This window comes from Peromyscus maniculatus, chromosome X (genome assembly GCF_049852395.1).
Source record: "Peromyscus maniculatus bairdii isolate BWxNUB_F1_BW_parent chromosome X, HU_Pman_BW_mat_3.1, whole genome shotgun sequence".
In the NCBI taxonomy this organism is placed as follows: Eukaryota; Metazoa; Chordata; class Mammalia; order Rodentia; family Cricetidae; genus Peromyscus; species Peromyscus maniculatus.
Genome location: NC_134875.1, coordinates 110,114,902 through 110,133,980, shown reverse-complemented (window position 1 = coordinate 110,133,980; position 19,079 = coordinate 110,114,902). Strand labels below are relative to the sequence as shown.

General features: G+C 39.7%; 1 pseudogene; it reads right to left on the bottom strand.

Moving 5' to 3' along the window:
• Window positions 1–16,450: 16,450 nt before the first annotated feature.
• On the bottom strand, window positions 16,451–16,807 carry LOC102916779 (mitochondrial import inner membrane translocase subunit TIM14 pseudogene; annotated as a pseudogene).
• Between the last annotated feature and the right edge of the window lie 2,272 nt (window positions 16,808–19,079).

Here is a 19,079-nt window from a genome sequence, read left to right as displayed (position 1 = left end):
CTGCCCAGGCCACACAGGTGCTCTGTCTTAGGTTGGTGAGTGCCCCCCAGGCATTACCCGTCTCTGAATACTCATTATCATACAGGCTCAATTGTGTGTGAGCTGCAGAGTTAACTGCTGCCAAAGATCTCAAAGTGGCACTGGGCGTTCAATCTGAGTGTTCAACACAGAAAAGACCCACAGAGGTCCTATGTCACCCATAGTCAGTAGGCTAAAGGAAACTGGGCCATTCCCTTCCTTAACAAGCCATACTGTGTGTTGGAATCCTTGTAAGATAGTATCCCAAAAGCAACTGGAACTTGAGTTTATAAATTTATAATTTTCAAAGCCAATCGAGATGTATATAACTACTGAATTAAATTTATCATGCCCAATAGAATGGAAGATTAACTAACTACTATGGTAGCTACTTTTGTTGCCAGGGTCTCCACTGTGCTAGCTGTAGTAAGCAATTATGAAATGGTAATCCCAGAAACAGTAGCAGCAGTGGCCGCCATTGCTATAACAGCAACAGCGGCAGCAGCAATGTCAAATTATCTTCTGGATTGTGTGGACATCCACTGGCATGGATACAACTCCAGGAACACGAACCACCAAGGCCCATTTTTCTTGATCCCAGCATGACTTTAGCTGGCAGTTCTTCTGGAGAATTCAATCTCATGGCTACAGTTCCTAGGCTTACATTAATGCTTGCCAAAGCTGGCAATATTGGGCTCTCAATCTCCATTGGCATCAGAAGGGTAGATTTTTTTCATGAGGACCCATTAGGTCTCTGTCATGTTGGGCTTCAGCAGCAGCCACAGGGCACGTTGAGTGCTCAGGAATCTAAAGAGGAACTTCATTGTCCTGAGGAAAGACATAAATAAAACCCTGGGGCCACACCAACACTAGATCGGATCTCCTCCATGTGCTAGTAGAAAGATCCTTCCATCACTCCAGAGGGTGATTTGCAACAGGGGCCCTCCAGTGCTTATCTGCATCAGATCCTCCAGCAGAATCCACTGATAAAAAAAATTTTAAATATATAAAACAAGGGAAAGAATAGAATGTGGAGAGGAATGATGAGTCCCTAGTTCTCCCTTTTTTTACTTTAGTAAAATGTTTGTTTGTTTGTTTGTTTAATATTTCAAATTTTTCTTTTATTTTTATTTATTTATTTTTTAAAATTAATTAATTAATTTTTCTATTATCCGCTTGATACAGTATGCATTCTTATCTTAATAGTGAGATGTTTCCTTGAGGCTTGCTCAGGAATTGAGTAAAACTGAAATTTATTATAAGCCACAGTTGTCCTAGGGACCTCCATGCTATATCTATAGCCTCCATGGTTCTGTGGGTTGTAGTCTGATTGTTCTTTATTTTATATCTAGAATCCACTTATGAGTGAGTACATACTATGTTTGTCTTTCTGGGTTTGGGTTACCTCACTCAGGATGATTTTTTCTAGTTCCATCCATTTGCCCGCAAATTTCATGCTTTCATTGTTTTTCTCTGCTAAGTAGTACTCCATTGTGTATATGTACCACATTTTCTTCATCCATTCTTCAGTTGATGGGCATCTAGGTTGTTTCCAGGTTCTGGCTATTACAAATAGTGCTGCTACGAACATAGTTGAGCATGTATCTTTATGGTATGAATCAGCATTCCTTGGGTATATGCCCAAGAGTGGTATGGCTGGGTCATGAGGTAGTTTGATTCCTAATTTTCTGAGAAACCGCTATACTGATTTCCACAGTGGTTGTACAAGTTTGCATTCCCACCAACAGTGGAGGAGTGTTCCCTTTGCTCCACATCCTCGCCAACATTGACTGTCATTGGTGTTTTTGATCGTAGCCATTCTGACAGGTGTAAGGTGGTATCTCAGAGTCGTTTTGATTTGCATTTCTCTGATGATTAAGGATGCTGAGCCTTTCTTTAAATGTCTTTCAGCCATTTGTGAAGGTTCTAATCCTAATGCAAACTATATATAATAAGAATAATTATCAAGTATTGTTCAGGAAAAACAAAGGGTAATAACATAAACAAAAGTGGAACTATGACCAACAAGACTAACACCAGCAGGGTGGTGAGGCGCACACCTTTAATTCCAGCACTTGGGAGGCAGAGGCAGGCGGATCTCTGTGAGTTCGAGGCCAACCTGGTCTACTGAGCAAGATCCAGGAAAGGCGCAAACCTTCTGAGAAACCCTGTCTTGAAAAAAAAAACAACAAAAGAATAACATCAAACAAGAGACACATACTAAAATACAGAGAAGTCTAGAGCGTAAGTAAATGGCACATGACAGAGATCATTCCAAAAGGTGTCCTATCCTGAAGTACCTGAATCTAATACTTAATATATTCTATCTAAGATACAAGAAGATTATAACTATAATTATTAGTCTTCAATACCATCAAAGACCTGAGAAGGAATATAATAATACCTGAGAAACAGGAGAAGGAATCAAGCAACTTTCGGGAGTCTTGTGAGAGTAGACAGAGACAGCTGGCAACCTGGACAGTCACCTAAAGTTTCTCAGCATCATTGACCTGACAGATCATTTTTAGAAGCAAGTATTTTGAAAGACTATCTTACCCTGTCTTGGCAGAGTTTAGTAGTCACTTTTCCTTGTGTCCCACTCATTCAGAAGGAACAGTATTCGTACTGTCAGCAGTTGAGGCAAGGGCAATTCTTTGCCCAGTAGGCCATTTTGTGCCAAGAATAAGAAAAATCTTCCAAACAAAAATGTCTCAGAAGCCCAACATTCTCTCAGGATCAGATCAGTGCTGCCAGGAGCAATCATGTCTCCTGTCAACAAAATTGTAAGATATTACAACATTTAAATGCCATATTCTCTAGGTCTATGAAGTGTTTGAAGATTACCTATCCATCTGACATATGTTTCTGTAAGTCTGGAGGACCTAACTAACATAACTATAGAAATGACCAGCATGAGTGACTATAGCTCAGTAAGTCTTCTCTACTAAAAGAACTTAAGGACTAGGGCTTCACATTAGCAAGATAAACAGTCTGTAAGCAGATGTATCATATAAGGACAATGACCTCAAAATTGTGACAATACACAAAATAGCTTAAACAGAGGTAGGAATGTGACCCTTCTCCAACTCCTTATAAGAGGTCACTTACAACAGCAGGAAGCATCGCCTCCTTTGGGCCATATAGCCCAAGGTCATGGGCAGAACAAATACCACTACAGTGTTGTCCATAACTATCCTCCTAGCCAAATTACCACCATCTTCATAAGACCATTTGTGCCGGCTTATGAAGGATAATCACAGCTGTAGTTGTTGACTGTTTACCCACGCCCATAAATAGAAGGAGGTGGGCAGAGTGATAGAGACCTCACCTGAGTATCCAACCACACCATACAACCAGTTGTATGCAATTCTCCCCTAAGTGCTTGTGGCCTCAGACTCTCAACGAGGGGCTAGAATATGTAATAGGCTGGGGGAAAGCTAGGGTTAGAGGGTTCTATCTACATAGTCATGGAGAAGCTATTCATGCTGGATACAGCCCTGCCAGTGTGGCTGTTTTAGGGTGAAACATTTTCTCACCTGCAATCCCTCACCCATGCTCTTGTAAGTAAGCCTAGTAAACTCTTTTTTGTTGTTGTTGTTTTTTTGAGACAGGGTTTCTCTGTGTAGCTTTGCGACTTTCCTGGAACTCGCGTTGTAGACCAGGCTGGCCTCGAACTCACAGAGATCCACCTGGCTCTGCCTCCCGAGTGCTGGAATTAAAGGCATGTGCCACCACCGCCAGGCTCTTTATTCTTAAGTATCCTTTGTAGTAACTTCTATAATAAACATGCAAAATTTTCCCAAAATCCTCTGAAAGCCAAAAAGGACTTTGAGAACCCTGAATTATATGGCCTATTGTTTAGAAATAGTTAACACTGGGCGGTGGTGGCGCACGTGTTCAGTCCCAGCACTCGGGAGGCAGAGGCAGGCGGATCTCTGCGAGTTTGAGGCCAGCCTGGGACCATATTAGAAGGTGGTAGACATCGTGTAGCATCCTCAGAAGAAAATATTATTACAGTAAGTAATTATGGTTCACAGACCAGTTAGATACACATGAGGAAAGCCATTTACTCCACCCTAATTCTTTAGGTCAACTGAAATATCTTTAGGAATTTTATATGTAAAATTATTCAGCATAACTATGAAGATTCTAAATTCTATGAAGATTCTACAAGATTAATGTAACAGCTGCTGGCAATAATCAAACACATCACTGAGATAGGTGAAGTGAATGGTCAAGTAAGTAAGTACATTGAATTGATAGGAGAGACACTATTGAATTTAAGAGCACTGCCAGGCACTTAAAAAATAATACATGGAGCATTTCTGCAACATACTTAGTTTGATAAAAACTCTTCCACAATGTTCATTAAAATTCTTACCATCAGTGAGTTGAAATCTGGAGTCATCAAAAGAGAAAAAAAGAAATGTTAATTGTGAGATTATTTAAAAGGTAAGGAAACTGAATAGTCTTTTCAATGTGTATGACTGTGTGGTAGTTTGAATGTAATTGCCCCCATAAGCTCATAGGGAGTGGCATTATTAGGAGGTGTGGCTTTGTTAGAATAGGAATGGCCTTGCTGGATGAAATGTGTCACTGTAGAGGTAGGTTTTGAAGTCTCATATATGCTTAAGTCACACCCAGCGTCTCAGTTTACTTCCTATTGCATGCCAATCAAGATGTAGGACTCTCAGCTCCAGCACCATGTCCGCCTGCATGCCGCCATGCTTCCCACCATGATTATAATGGACTAAATCCCTGAAACTGTAAAGCACCCCATAAAATGTTTTCATTTATAAGAGTTTCCATGGTCATGATGTCTCTTCACAGCAATAGAAACCCTAAGACAGATTGATTCTCCCTTTCTCAGCAGCCATTGATTACCTGTGGCTTTTCATCTAGGGGTAGGGCTTTGTGAAATGTTCACCAGCCATGTTGTCATGTCAACTAGTGTTGTCATTATGCAGGTCTTGTTAGGCAACCATATTGTGGAGAGTTTATAAGGACAGCATTCTTGTCATGTCTAGAGATACTATCTTGCAGTGGCATCTTGGTCATTTGGCCTTTACAGTCTTTCTACCCACTCTTCCTTGATGTTTCCTGAGCCTTGGTGTAGGGATTGTATTGGAGATATACCAGATAGGGATGGGCAGCTCATTGCCACTTAATCTCTGCATTTTGACTAATTATAGATCTCCATAGTAGCCTCTACCTACTGCAAGAAAAAGCATCTTTGATGAGGGATGAGAGCTATGCTTATTTATAGATATAAGGGTAAATATTTAGAATATAGTTAGAAATTTTACTGGTTTAGAAAATGGAAGTTATAGGCTCTCTCCTAGGGTCTATGACCTCTCAGGCTACAGGTGGTCAGCCAAGTATACAGTACCAGGATGAATTTACTCCTGTTGAGCAAGTCTTGTAATGAACTTTCTGATAATACATTGCATAAGTTGGCAAGCTGTAGTCTGCTGCCTGAGTTTATAAAGCTGCCTATGGCTGTCTTCCTCCTACAAAGGCAAGTGGTTACAACAGAAGTGCCCTGGCCTGCAAAGGCTGAAATATTTCTGTCTTTCCCTTACAGCAAAAGATTGCCTGACACTGATAGGCAGTCGAATGCATTTTCTCCAGGTTGGCCTAACACTGAGATGCTGTGGAACAATCCTTTTCCACACTATGAACATGTATTATTCTCATTGGTTAATAAAAAGCTGACAGGCTGGTAGCTGGGCAGAAAGTTAGGAAAGCCAGCCTGAGAATGATGGGAAGAAGGAGGGCAGAGTCAGGAGAGCACCACCAGCCAGCCACTGGGGAAGCAAGACATGCTAGAGGACAGGTAAAGCCATAAGCCACATGTCAATACATAGATTAATAGAAATAGATTAATTTAAATGTAAGAGTTTTCTAGTAACAAGCCTGAGCTATCAACTGAGCATTTACAATTCACATTCAGCCTCTGAGTGGGTTATTTGGGACTGGGCAGTCAGGACAGGAAACATACAACTACACTGATATACAGTTGTGTACATTTTTCTCCAATCTGGCATGACAGTGGTATGCTGTCATGTATATTTTCTCCAGATTGCTTTCTTATGAGTCTTTCTTTTCCCTGTGTGACAGTGTTTGTTTTCACATAGAAAAAGACTACTCAAACTCAAAAAGATCCTTTATCATCAAGTGAAAAACAGAGGATGGTTTATTTTCAACTCTTGCAACAATACAGTAATACATACATATTATTGCTTATTGCTTTCTATGTTGCCAAATTACTGGAAATAAAATTGAGCTTTTATGCAGGAAAAATATATTCCACAATGTGATAACTTCCTTTTTGTTTTATAAAAATGAAAGCCTTTTTTCCCCTTAAATTTTGACAAACTGTCACATAGAAGAAAGAACTGCTTTGTGTTAAGGTGACTTGATTTATTCTGTTTTATTATTGCCAAGCAACCTCTTCTCAAATCCCAGGGTTCTTACTTCTTTTAATAGACATAGAGGCATTATCTGAGTTCCAAGAATTTATATTAAGCTCTTACAAAGTGTATTACGAATGTAGCCCACACAAACACTGAAACATAACTCTGGGACAGCTGCATTAGAACCATGGCTGGTTTTGGTTACCATTTACTTTTTGAATGTAACAAATACGCAGCAATGGAAAAACCCTTCAAGAAACTAAGATACTAGTTGGCATTGGATTAATCCTACAGTGGTATCTGTTCTCATCAAAACACTGGAGCTACAGTTATGTGATTTAACTAGGATGTTGGTGTGAACCTGAACTTTCTCTTTCCTTGCTAAGTATCATTCTATATACATTCAAAGACATCATTTCTCCACCTAGAACTAACAGAATTGCAAACCTTTGACATTCTAATTGGGTTCTAGGGGGTGGAAATTTTCTTTTTATTTTATTTTATTCATTTATTTTATTTTGTGTGTATGATTGTTTCACTCATATGTACTTATGCTTACTGTGTGCATACCTGATGCCTGTGGAGGGAATCAAATTACCTGGAACTGGAGATAAAGATGTTTGTGAGCCATCATGTGGCTGCAGGAAACTCAGCCTGGGTCCTCTGCAAAAGCAGTAAGTACTCTTAACTGCTGAGCCATTTCTCCAGCCCTGTATTTGTTTTTAAACTAGACATTGAGAAACCACTTTTGTGGCCCTGAAGAAATAAGAACTAGGCAAACATCACCATCAAAACCCAATAGGTTATACTATTCACAGTTGTAGTAGAATATTATTTTAAGGTGTGTTACTTTTGTTTATGTTGCATTTGTTTAACTCTGTGAAGCTGTGTTACTGTACCTGTCTAAAACACCTGATTGGTCTAATAAAAAGCTGAATGGCCAATAGTGAGGCAGGAGAAAGGATAGGTTGGACTGGCAGGCAGAGAGTATAAATAAAAGGAGAACTCTGGGAGGAGAAGGAGCCAGAGAAGGAGGAGGACTTCAGGGCCCAGCCACCCAGCTACGCAGCAAGCCACGGAGTAAAAGTAAGATTTACAGAAGTAAGAGAGTGGAAAAGCCCAGAGGCAAAAGGTAGACATGATAATTTAAGCTAAAGCCACGCAAAGGCCAGGCACTCATACATGTGTGATTTATTTAGGAGCTGGGTGGCAGGCCCCCAAAAAAGAGTAAAAACAACCAAAACAGTCATATTCATTATAGTTGCTAAGACACATCACTCCTCCAATGCCTGCCTTCTCTCCTAGTAGTTTCCTTTGGTTATTATCCATTAAGTATTTTTAGCTGGGAAGTGAGAGTGTTAGTTCACTTGTACCAAAGGCTGATATTGTACCAAAATAGACACTAATCTACAGAGTCCTGTTACCTACACTCATGGCCCTCTATCAATTTCTGTACCTTCTAGCATTTCCCAGAGACATCAAGTTCAAGGCCAGCCTGAGCTATACAAGACATTGTCTCAAAATACAAAACAAACATTGCGCTATGCAATAACTTCTCAATATGGAGTCACTGAACAAAATGTGGAAAGGTCATGAAAAAATTGTCAACAGCAATGAATAATGAACACAAAACAAACCAAATGTTTTCGAAATCAAATACATAATGAATCTGAGCTGTTTCTGGCAGGGCTCACCCATGTTGCATACTTCACTCTAGAATTGGTTCTGAACATATAGCTTACGCACTTTTTACTGTGTGTGCCTTAACACCATGCAACATCAACGATCAGCATCCAAAATATCTCAGTTCAGATTTAAAACTGAATTAAAGTGTTTTCACTGTATAGACAAAATGTTCTGCTCCTACAGAGACAAAATAGTTTAATTATGAAAAACAAGGACTTTTAATATTTCCCTGTGACCATTCTTCAGCATATATCAAATTGAGTAGATAAACCAAATATTTCCTGGTAACAGATAATAAAGAAATATATGTTTAAATAATTCTTTGGCATCTGTATCATTTTACTATATTAAAGATGAAAACAATTTACCTACCAATACAATTGATGTGCCTATTTATTTTCATATGAAGATTGAATCTGCCTGTAAGATATATAGCTTCTTGATTATAAGTGAGACCCTATGTACACTTTGCCAACTCAGTGCTGAGACCCTGTCTGACTTGAACCTATGCAGGTCTTGTGCATGCTGCCAGTGTCTCCATGAGAACATATATGTGTCAGTCTTGTTGTATGTGGAAGATACTACTTCTTTGGACTCAGTCATTACCTCTGGCTCTTACAGTCTTTCCATCTCCTCTTCCACATAGATCCCTAAGCCCCGAGGGGAGGAGTTTGATGAAAACATCCCATTTATGACTGAGTTTTTCAAAGTCTCTCATTCTACACATTGTCCGGTTGTGGGTCTCAGTGTTAATTCCCATCTATGCAAAAAGAAGCTTCTCTGATGGTGGCTGAGTGAGACACTGCTCTATGGGTATAGCACTCTGTCATTAGGAGTCACTTGATTGCTATGTTCCTTTAGCAGAACAATAGTATTTTACTTGCCCCTAGGATCATAACCTGTCCAGGTTCAGGTCCTTGCCCACTTAGTAGTATCAGGTATAGGTTCCATCTCATGGAGCAGGCCTTAAATCCAATCAAAAAGTGGTTGGTTACTCCCATAACATTTCTGTCAATATTACACCAGTATATTTTACAGGTAGGTTGGGGTTGCAGTCACAGGGTTTGTAGCTGGGTGATATTGATGATTACCTTTCTCCTCTAGTAGTGTACAGAATACCTTCCAGTACCATGAATGATATTCAGTACAGTGAAGCTTCTTATTAGGAACCAGCTCAACTTCTCCATGCTGGATGACATATGTAAACACTGTCTTCAGCAATAGGGCCTTACAATCAGGTTGTGGAGAATCAAATATAGCCTTGGTAGTAGCCTGTGGTGTTTGGAGGGTTCCATGGGAATCCTTTAGACAATGACTCAACAAGGTGTAATCCATTCCTTGCACTGGAGATTTTACTTGGTGACATAAGATGTCTAGTTGAGACATTCTCTCCCATATTATTTGGTGACTCTATTTAGATCCCTTTCATGTATGTGTATAATTTAGGAAGCTTCTACAGTAATGGGTTTCCATATGATTTCCCAAAGAACCTTTAGTGTTAGTTGTCCCTTCCTAGTTACCCTCCTTTACCTTGTTCTCCCATCCCACACCCTATTTAATTAATCTTCCTCTTCTTGTTTCTCCCTTGTCTCTCCATATCACTATCTTCTATTTACCCTTCCTTGAGAGAGCCTCTCCTCCCCTTTGGTCCCTTACTTGTGGTTATTTGGACTGTAGTCCACATATCAAAAGCTTAAAAGATAACATCTACATATAAGAGAAAACATACACCATTTGTCTTTGGGGGTCTGGGTTTCCTCACTCAGAATGATTCTTTCCTAGTTCCACTCACTTACCTCAAATTTTATAATTTCTTTTTTTAAAGCTGAGTAATACTCCATTGTGTGAATGTACCAAATTTTAATTATCCATTCATCAGTTGATGGACATCTAAGCTGTTTGCAATTTCTGGCTACTGTGAACAGAGCAGCAATGAACATGGATGAAAAAGTATCTCTGAGGTTGGATGTGGAGTTCTCCGGGTATATGCCCAAAAATGGTAGAGCTGGTTCTTGAGGTAGATCAATTCCCAGCTTCCAGAGGAACCACCATACAGATATCCATATTGGGTGTACAAGTTGGTACTTCCACCAGCAATGAATGAGCTTTCCATTTGTTTTATTGATCTTGTCCATTCTGACTGCTGTAAGATGGAATCTCAGAGTAATTTTGATTTGCATGTCCCTGATGACTAAGGATGTTGCCATTTGTGTTTCATCTTTTGAGAACTCTCTCCTTAGTTCAGTACTCCATTTTAACTGTTATTTGTTTTCTTGATTTTTTTTTTTAGTTCTTCATAGAATTCTTTAAGAATACGAGATACCAGCCCTCTATCATATGTACAATTGGTAAAGAGTTTTCCCCATTCTGTAGGCTGCTGCTTTGCTGGAATGATGGTGTTCTTTGTGTACAGATTTTCAGGTTCATGAGGCCCATTTATTAATTGTTGTAGACCAAGGATTTGTGCCATAGACCTTTTGTATCTAAGAAATGTACCTTTCTCAGATTAGTTTTTTAAATGTTTAAAACAATGTTTACAGAATCATAAGTCTAATCATTGTACTGAAATTGTCATCAACATATTAAAATGAATGTGACATGATGGATGCAGTTTTTTGTTTTGTTTTGTTTGTTGTTGTTGTTTTGTTTTTCGAGACAGGGTTTCTCTGTAGATGTAACCAATCGTATTATTAAAATAAGAAACACAGAGCCAATGTAAAAGAGAAAGCCGAGAGGTCAGAGCTCAGAGATAAAATCTTACCTCCTGCAGTGCTCCTAGCTTCCCCGAGAGAGAGCTACTTCCTGTTTGTCCGTGTTTAAATATTCTTTCTGTTCTGCCTTCTCATTGGTTGTAAACCCAACCACATGACTGCCTCATCACTGCCTGTAAGTACCGCCTTCCAGGTCTTAAAGGCGTATGTCTCCAATACTGGCTGTATCCCTGAACACACAGAAATCTACCTAGCTCTTCTAACCACCACGCTCTTGCTATGGCTCTAATAGCTCTGACCCCAGGGCAACTTTATTTATTAACATAAAATTAAAATCACATTTCAGTACAAATAAAATATCACCATATTTCTCTGTGTAGCTTTGTGCCTTTCCTGGAACTCACTCTGTAGCCCAGGTGGGCCTCGAACTCACAGAGATCCACCTGCCTCTGCCTCCCAAGTGCTGGGATTAAAAGTGTTTGCCACCACCGCCTGGTGATGCATTTTTTATTACATTAAAAAACAAGATGTAGGAATGTGGCGGTTTGAATAGAAATAGGCCCCATAGACTCATGTGTTTGAATGCTTGGGCCATAGGGAGTGGCACTATTAGGAGATGTGGCTTTGTTAGAAAAGGTGTGGCCTTGTGGGAGAAGTGTGTCACTGTAGAGGCAGGCTTTGGGGTCTCATATATGCTTAAGCTATGCCCAGTGTGGTACACAGTCTCCTGCTGCCTGTGGATCAAGATGCAGGACTCTCAGCTCCAGCACCATGTCTGCCTGCACACTGCTGTGCTTCCTGCCATGACAATAATGGACTGAACCTCTGAAACTGTTAGCCAGCCCCAATTAAATGTTTTCCTTTATCAGAGTTGCCATGGTCATAGTATTTCACAGCAATAGAATTCCAAACTAAGACAAGGGATATTTTCATTAAGTGTCATAATTCCCAAGTAATGAACACAAATATTTCAATAACTGCAACAATTACAGTATAACTGAAACAGTCATAACTGAAACTACCAGTAGCAATGAATTTAGAGATTAGTGCCTAGCTTTACTGAGGCCCACTGCCTAGGTTCATAGCTAAAATGAATACTAAGTTTCAGCTAGAGGGTAATGAAAAAAATCGAACTAAGTCCTTAAAGCCCTGGATTAACCTCAGGTTAAGAAGCTGCAATGTGAACCAGGAGGCACCATGCCAGTCTTACAAACTATTAAGTAGATTGTACAAACACTCACATACACATGATGGAAAAGACAAGTCACTTGTACATTCACTCACACATACTCATAAGAGACAATACAATCTGTACTGACATTCACAAAGTTGAATACCATGACTGGTGAGTTGGTTCCCACAAAGCCTTCAGGGCCCTTGCCTCTTTGGGGGTAGTAATTCATCTCATGGTCCTTGAGGAAAAGTCAGACACTATAGACAGATGCCAAGAATCTCCTTTAAAAGTACACATAAAATATTTGGAGGAAAACTTTGCACTTTAAAAGCCCCCAAATTTGCAACATGTAAATTTAGGAATAGGAAATATCTTGGCAACACTGTGAACTGTGTGGTTCCAGATATGTTAATTGCAACTGGCATTTCTGAAGCTGGTGTGAGGTGTGCATTCCTCCATCCGAAGATGGAGGAAAGCTGCTCCTGACCAGCTTTCTTCCTGACCAGATCACTAGGAAAAGAAGAAAAAAATTTGATTTTGCATCTTAGTGCTTTACTGGGATCTTTTAATTAATAATAATAATAATAATAATAATAATAATAATAATAATAATAAACTTTTGTCAATGGGCAAGTATAGCCTAGATTGAATGAATCTGAGACTTTATAGCCTTGTCCCACTTCCAGTTCTCTCTCTGCTTCAGACTTGTGGTTGAAAATGTGATTTCTCACCTTCCTGCTCTGGATGCCTGCTGCTGTTCTTCTTCCATCATTATGGACTTTCTTTCAGAAACAGTAAGCTAAAACAATTTCTTTCATAAATTTCCTTTGGTCATTTTATTTTATTACAGCAATACAATGTAACTAATATGATATGATATCACAATATGAAATAATGAAAAAACATAAGATGAAATAGAAACATAATAGATGCATATACAAAAGAAGAAGAAGATGTACCGAATCTGAATCTTTTTGCCTATGGATGCAGCACGAGTGAAATCTAGCTTAGCTCTGCTATGTACTAGCTGGATTTCTGTCAGCACTTGTAATACTTTGCTTAAAGGCTATGTCAGGCTACTATAAGTCCTCTCTGACTGTGCACACTACAGGCTAGAAGTAGAAGATAGAGAATTAAAGACTCCTGGAAGGAATCATCAACTAATAAATTGCAAGAATTAGTAGATAAATATTCTATGTCCCCTGTTCCTTGTATGGGATCACTCTGGGTTATGTGTTTTATCTCTATAACAAGACTAATAAGATTATCTTAGTCTTGTTAGTTTCTCTATTTGGGTTTCCCTTGAGAACAAGTGATAGTTAATTCTGTCAACTTGATTGTGTTAATAAATGCCTAGGGCATTAAATGAGGCATACCTTTGGGTGTGCCTCTGAGGAATTTCTAGAGAGAATGAACTGAGGAGAAAAGACCTATACTCTCGACGAGTGGCACCATCACATGAGCTGAGGTCCCAGACTGAAAGAAAAGGGGAAGGGGAGGCAGCCAGCTAAGTCCTTACCCTCTGAGATACGAACAAGCTGCCTACCAGCACCACAGACAGGCAACTGGCCCACGGCTATACCTTCCCTATCATTATGGACTGTAGCTCATGAATTGTGATCCAAAATGAACCCTTCTTCCCTTCTGTTATTTATTTGTTGGTGTTATTTACTGGGCGCTAGAAAACACGAATTTCAACAGAACCCACTATAAGAGTTTTTATTAGGGAAGAGAAAGAGCAGGGAGTGGGTACAGCCTGCTTTTATAGGTCACCTCGGGCATGCCTATATGGGCTTATGTAGCTATGCCACACATGCGCATAAATTACGTGACCACACTGTGCACACACAGATTATGTAGGACATAAGGCCCTGGAGTGACTAAGCATTTTGCCTGACTGCTGACAGCGCATGTGCAGTCATGTGACTCCAGAAGTGGCTAGGAATAATAACACCTTCAGATGCTTTTTTGTCTGGTATCTGCAACAGTGAGAAAAATAACTTACATGACAGCCCTGATTGGCATTTCAACTTGCCAACTCCCCTAGTGGATTACCTCCCAAAGAAAGGCTTGTATTTTAGTCTCATCCTATATGTTCATTAGAAAGAAAGACAGTGTATACGAACAAATGTGAATGGGACAGTTAAGATTTAGAACTGGCCATGGAAAAAAATTTAAACACACACACACACACACACACACACACACACACACACAGCCAGAAAGACACAAACTATGTGGCCAGATGAAACAGAACAGATTCTCTCTGTCTGTCTGTCTGTCTGTCTGTCTGTCTGTCTGTCTGTCTGTCTGTCTGTCTCTCTCTCTCTCTCTCTCTCTCATCTATTTTCTGGTTTTTCAAGACACGGTTTCTCTGTGTAGCCCTGGCTGTCCTGGAACTCACTCTGTAGCCCAGGCTAGCCTCAAACTCACAGAGATCCACCTGCCTCTGCCTCCCGAGTGCTGGGATTAAAGGCATGCACCACCACTGCATGGCTTAATAAAAGATCTCTTAAAGCAGAGGTTTTGGCTTTAGCTGCACATTGACATTACCTGCGATTAATAAAAGCAGAGCAACTATAATCATGCCTTATGCTGAAATTTTGGTAGAATTGGTCTAGGTGAAGTTTAGGAGAATTTTCTGTTTCATAAAAATTCTCTCATGTGGTGCAAACATGCAGTGAGACCAAGAACTACTGCGTTGAACAAAGACAATGTTCAGGAGGTGCCAAGGACACAATGACTTGAAACACAGAGTCTATCTCCTGCCTCTCCTGGCCTTCTAACCCCCACATTGTGCTGTCCTGTACTTAGTATTATTGCTGTATTTGGTATTATTACGAGTGGCTCAAAATGAATGGGGAATGGGGGAGACAGAAAAATAAAATTAGCTGAATATTGAATAAATGTCCACATTATACTTGAAAGCTTTGGAATTGGATTTGGCATCCTGATTCTGGCCGGAGGGTGATCTGGGTTTTTTCCCCCTGATTCAAAACAACAATTTTTTAAAATAAGCATTTGATTTATAGGCTCTGCCAGATGAATGAACAACTGTGCCTAAAAGAGAACATATGGCTAGGCTTTGGTTTTCTGTTAACCTCACTGGGGACAAATCCAATAGGCAAGATGACTCTTATTCATGGTCTCTATTGTTCTGATTTGTAGTGGGAATTTAATTTCTGATTTGATTTTGGATAAGCTTTTCAGGAAAACAATGACAGTGATCAATGTTTGTTAAGAATGGGTTGGCAGGGAGTCCCAGGATGGGACTATACTGAGGATCAGCTATAAGGATCATCCCTGAGTGAGCCAAGGGGACTTATTTCGATGAACAGAAATAGAAATAAACACTGTGACACAATGCAAGTACCCCCAGTTTTATACTCATCAAAGAGGAAAAATATTTGTGGCACATCAGTAAACTACAATAGACAGAGAGAGAGAGAGAGAGAGAGAGAGAGAGAGAGAGAGAGAGAGAGAGAGAGAGAGAGAGAGAATCTGTATCAATACCATTTTAAAGACAATTGGTGGTTGATGATATGGAGCAGTGGGTAGAACTGGACTTAGAAATTCTTGAATAAGGACCTCAGGTCACAAGGTGTTCTGATACACTCTTCATTGGGTTCTTGGCAATGCTAAATGAGATAGAAGAATATGTTCTAAGTGCTCCCCCTTCCCAGCTGAGGACCGAACCCAGGGCCTTAGCGCTTGCTAGGCAAGCGCTCTACCACTGAGCTAAATCCCCAACCCATATGTTCTAAGTGCTTTTTAAAAACAGTTTCACAATTGGGGGTTGGAGAGATAGCTCAAAGGTTAAGAGAATGTGCTCTAGCAGAGGCCCCAACATTGTTTCCCAGCACCCACAGCAGATGGCTCACAACCGCCTGTAATGGCAATTCTAGGGGATCTAGTGCCCTCTTCTGGACTCCACAGGCACCTGCACATATGTGCACATCCCCACATACACACACACACACACACACACACACACACACACACACGTAAGTAAAAGTAAAATAAATATTCTATTTTCAGATTTTGTTTGATACTTATTCTAACGTGGAAATATTTTACTTTTAAAACTGTGAGTTTATGCCATATAAAACAAATTTTTGAGTAAACCTACTCCCTTCCATATTTTTTCTGTGACACACATAACTCTATTTTTCTTTTATTAATATTTTAGCACACAAAATAAATTGTAGATATTTTTATTTTATGTGTTTGGGTGTTTGCTTGCATGTATGACTGCACCACATGCATGCCTGGTACCCACAGAGGCCAGAAGAGGGTGATGGACTCCCTGGGACTGGAGTTAGAAATGACTGCGAGCTGCCAAGTAGTTTCTTGGAATTGAACTGGGATCCTCTGGCTCTAGGGCCTTTAATCACAAAAAATGCATACTCTTAAAATGGACTAATGGGCTTAAGAGTCACATACATTTACTTCATTATTTTAGCTTGGGCTTGTAGTGAGTTTTCAGCCCCATTGATTCTGGCTGTTATATAAGGAGATCCTCCATTGTCTGGATGGTTTAAGAGCATAATTCACTGGTGAGTGCCTCTAATCTTTCCTTCTTTGGCTATAGGGATCACGCCAAGTATTAATGCTGCATTTTGTTTTGTTGTTGTGGGTTCAAAACCAGTTCTATACTTCCCACTACTGAAGGCAGATTTTGGTAGACTTTGAAAAACTTGTTTTACTTGAGGCTCTACATGCTTCATGGCCTGTAAAACATAGCAACCTGCAAATCCTGCCGCATCAATGGTCAATCCAACAGCCACCACTGTACTGGCCATGTCTTTACTCCATGGCCCTGCACAGCACTCATTCCAACTTGAGCCCACTGCCCCCACATGCCAGTTGATTACATACATTTTTATTTAAACCAAAAATAAGAGGAGTTTTTAACCAGAAAAAAATATTTATTTCTGTTCCTTTCATATATCATATTGTCCAGGAAAGAGTCTTGCATGTGTATGTGAAATAGCATACATGGTTTAAAGGCTAAGCACCACTGGAGGAGCTAACCAACCATTGGATTTCTTGCAGAATGATTATCTCAGAATCATACTTCCTGATTTACTTTAATTCCTGAAAATCAGAAATGTCATTAGAAAGTAAGAAAGTTGTTTAAAAAATCATTTTATTTAATATTATGGTTTTATAAATGGGGTATATTTTACGAAATTAAAAAAAAAAAAAAAACTAGAGCTGGGGAGATGGTTCAGCAGTGAAGAGCACTGGCAGCCTCTCTAGAGAATCCCAATTTTGACTTCCAGCATCCACATGATGGCTCAGAACCATGTGCAACTCCAGTTCCAGTGGATATGTCGCCCTCTTCTGGCCTCTGTGAGCATTGCATGCATGTGGTACACAGGTATACCCGTGCAAATAAAAGTAGATAAACCATTTTATAATTTTAAAATAAATAAATACATAAACTAGGGAGAAAATATCACACACATCTGACTGTGTCAACAGCAAAAAAAAAATACCGTTATGAATTTGTCTGTTACCAAGACACTATTTTTTTTTTTTTAGTTTTTTTTTTGGGGGGGGGTGTTTTTTTTTGTTTTTGTTTTGTTTTGTTTTGTTTTGTTTTTTAAGTTTTTTTCGAGACAGGGTTTCTCCATGTAGTTTTGGTTCCTGTCCTGGATCTTGCTCTGTAGACCAGGCTGGCCTCGAACTCACAGAGATCCGCCTGCCTCTGCCTCCCAAGTGCTGGGATTAAAGGCGTGCCACCACCACTGAGCCAAGCTTTAATATGCTTCCTAGGTTTCTACTTGATGCTTCTTTTATGGCTGTTTTTCATTCTTTCCACATTGCTCATAGGATTGCTTCTGCTTTTAAAATTTTATTAACATTACCAAATCCAGTATCCACTGATTTATAAGAGGAGCTTATACCTCATATCTCAGTCAGCAAGCATTTAGGTAAAATGTACATGCAAATGCTTTGCTCAGATCTATATGTATATATCCTGTGGACACTAGGGTACTTAATATGATATATTTACATATTTTAATAACAACCAGATAAAACTACCCAATCACTTAATCTCCTGAGGGGCCCCCAACTGGATCAGGCCCTCTGAATCTGGATGTAGAGATCCACGACTAGGCCCCGGGTGGAGCTCCGGGAGTCTAATTAGCGAGAAAGAGGAGGGTTTATATGAGCGAGAATTGTTGAAGCCAAGGTTGGATAAAGCACAGGGACAAATAGCCAAATGAATAGAAACACATGAACTATGAACCAAAGGCTGAAGGGCCCCCAGCTGGATCAGGCCCTCTGAATAGGTGAGACAGTTGATTGGCTTGATCTGTTTGGGAGGCATCTAGGCAGTGGTACCAGGTCCTGGGCTCGCTGCATGAGATAGCTGTTTGAAACCTGGGACTTATGCAGGGACACTTGGCTCAATCTGGGAGGAGGGGACTGGACCTGCCTGGACTGAATCTACCAGGTTGATTGCAGTCCTCGGGAGTGGCCTTGATCTGGAGGTGGTGGGAAAGGGGGGTGGGCTGGGGGGAAGGGGAGGGGGCAGGAGGGGGGGGAGAACAAGGAAATCTGTGGCTGTTATGTAGAACTGAATAGTATTATAAAATAAAATAAATTAAAAAAAAAGAATCACTTAATCTCACCAAAGGTAAAATCATGCAATATTTATTTACCTACACCATATGTAAGCATTACTCTGCAGCAGTACTGTCCAGTAAAAATAAGATAGAAGTCACACATGTTAATTTTCAATTTCTACTAGCCACATTAAAAATAAAAATCATTCAGCAAAGTTACTTTTTGCTATATTACACTATATTGTACATTTAAGATATTTAAAATAGCCTGTGCATAAATATAAAGATTATCAATATTTTGCATCTTTCATATTAAGCTGTGACACTCTGGTACATTTTACACTTGTACATTGCAATTCATAAACAACATTTTCATCAGAAATAATTTTATTTGTATTTAAATTTCACAATATTTATGGTTTTTTATACTGAAGGTCTTTTATATATAATTAAAAGTTACCAAAAGTGAATAATCCATTTTAAGGTTGTTTTGATA